A 2716-nucleotide genomic window follows, 5' to 3' on the forward strand; every position below is an offset into this window, starting at 1 on the left:
GTGGGGTGAGGTGGCGGCTCTGGATTGGTCGGGGAGGCGGCGGTGATGACGTGGCGTGACAGGATTGGTCGGAACGATGTGTCCGGTGGACATGTCCGGCGCGGACGGACGTGTCCGGCGGCGCGAGGAGGAAGACGCTAGGGTTTAGACCGAGAATTTCGGGGAGGCACATATATATATAGGTAGAGGGAGCTAGGAGAGTCCAAATGAGGTGCGGTTTTCGGCCACGCGATCGTGATCGAACGACCGAGAGCATGGAGGGGAGTTTGGTGGGTTTTGGGCCACTTTGGAAGGGGTGTTGGGCTGCACACAAAAGAGGCTTTAACGGTTACCCGGTTAACCGTTGGAGTATCAAACGACCTCCAAATGGCACGAAACTTGACAGGCGGTCTACCGGTGCTATACCAAGGCCGCTTGGCAAACCTCGAGCCATTCCGAGAACGTTTAACACCCACACACGAAAAGAGAGAAGAGGGGGACGCCGGATGACATAGGAGTGCCGGATTGCAAAACGGACAACGGGGAAAATGCTCGGATGCATGAGACGAACACGTATGCAAAATGAAATGCACATGATGACATGATAAAATGCAACACGCAAGCAAACGACATGGCAACGACGGCGAATAACTGGCGGACACTTGGCGGATCGAATCCGGGGCATTACAGAGTCCTGGATTAAGGGGTCCTCAGACAGCCGGACTATATACTTTGGCCAGACTGTTGGACTATGAAGATACAAGATTGAAGACTTTGTCCCGTGTCCGGATGGGACTCTCCTTTGCGTGGAAGCCAAGCTTAGATATTCAGATATGTAGATCTCCTTCTTTGTAACCGACTCTGTGTAACCCTAGCCCCCTCCGGTGTCTATATAAACCGGAGGGTTTAGTCCGTAGGACAACAACAATCATAATCATAGGCTAGCTTCTAGGGTTTAGCCTCTACGATCTCATAGTGGATCAACTCTTGTAATACTCATATCATCAAGATCAATCAAGCAGGAAGTAGGGTATTACCTCCATCGAGAGGGCCCGAACATGGGTAAAACATCGTGTCCCCTGCCTCCTGTTACCATAAGCCTTAGACGCACAGTTTGGGACCCCCTACCCGAGATCCGCCGGTTTTGACACCGACAGCCGTCGCCCACGAAGGACTTGCCTCACTAGGGTAGATCTTCACGAAGTACGCGATCTCCTTGCCCTTACAAACTCCTTGGTTCAACTCCACAATCTTGTCTGAGGCTCCCAAGTGACACCTAGCCAATCTAGGAGACACCACTCTCCAAGAAGTAACAAATGGTGTGTTGGTGATGAACTCCTTGCTCTTGTGCTTCAAATGATAGTCGATCCAACACTCAACTCTCTCTCTCAGGATTTGGATTTGGTGGAAAGAAGATTTGAGTGGAAAGCAACTTGGGGAAGGCTAGAGATCAAGATTCATATGGTAGGAATGGAATATCTTGACCTCAACACAAGTGTAGGTGGTTCTCTCTCAGAAAATGTATGTTGGAAGTGTAGGCATGTTCTGATGGCTCTCCCTACGAATGAAGAGTGGGTGGAGGGGTATATATAGCCTCCACACAAAATCTAACTGTTACACACAACTTACCAATCTTGGTGGGACCGAATCGTCAAACTTGGTCGGACCGATTTAGCAAATAATGTGACCGTTAGGATTTTTGGTGGGACCGACATGTCAACTCGGTGGGACCAATATGGTTAGGGTTAGGGCATAACGTAATCTCGGTGAGACCGATTACACAAACTCGATGGGACCGATTTTGGTAATAAGCTAACCAGAGAGTTGGTCAGGCAAACTCGGTGGGACAGACTTGCTCATCTCGGTTGGACCAAAATGTTACGAAAGGGAAAGAGAGAGTTTGCATTGCAATCTTGATGGGACCGATCGCTCATTCGGTTTGACCGAAACATTACAAAGGGAAACAGAGAGATTACAATCCCATCTCGGTGAGACCGAGATCCCTATCGGTGAGACCGATTTGACTAGGGTTTGTGGCAGTGCTATGACATCTGAACTAGTTGGTGCCAGATAGAAAGAATCGGTGGGGCCGAGTTTGACTTTTGGTTTGGGTCATATGTGGATGTGAGAAAGAAGTTGAGGGCTTTGGAGCATATCACTAAGCATTTTGAGCAAGAAACTCATTAAGCAACACCTCATCCCTCCTTGATAGTATTGGATTTTCCTATAGACTCAATGTGATCTTGGATCACTAAAATAGAAAATGTAGAGTCTTGAGCTTTGAGCTTGAGCCAATCCTTTTGTCCTTAGCATTTTGAGGGATCCACTTTTCTCATCCATGCCATGCCAATCATTGAGTTTTCCTGAAATATTTATCTTGAAACAGCATTAGCTCAATGAGCTATATGTTGTTAGGAATTACCAAAACCACCCAGGGATAGTTGCACTTTCAGATGGGTTGGATGAGATTTACCATGTAATCGAGTTAGTTTTGTTAGGGTTTGATCCCTATTATCCAGTATGTTCTGAGATTGATGTTGCTATGACTTTGCTATGCTTAATGCTTGTCACTAGGGCCCGAGTGCCATGATTTCAGATCTGAACCTATTATGTTTTCATGAATATATGCGAGTTCTTGATCCTATCTTGCAAGTCTATAGTCACCTATTATGTGTTATGATCTGACAACCCCGAAGTGACAATAATCAGGATACTTCTCGGTGATGACCGTAGTTTG

Source organism: Triticum aestivum, chromosome 1B (assembly GCF_018294505.1).
Source record: "Triticum aestivum cultivar Chinese Spring chromosome 1B, IWGSC CS RefSeq v2.1, whole genome shotgun sequence".
In the NCBI taxonomy this organism is placed as follows: domain Eukaryota; kingdom Viridiplantae; phylum Streptophyta; class Magnoliopsida; order Poales; family Poaceae; genus Triticum; species Triticum aestivum.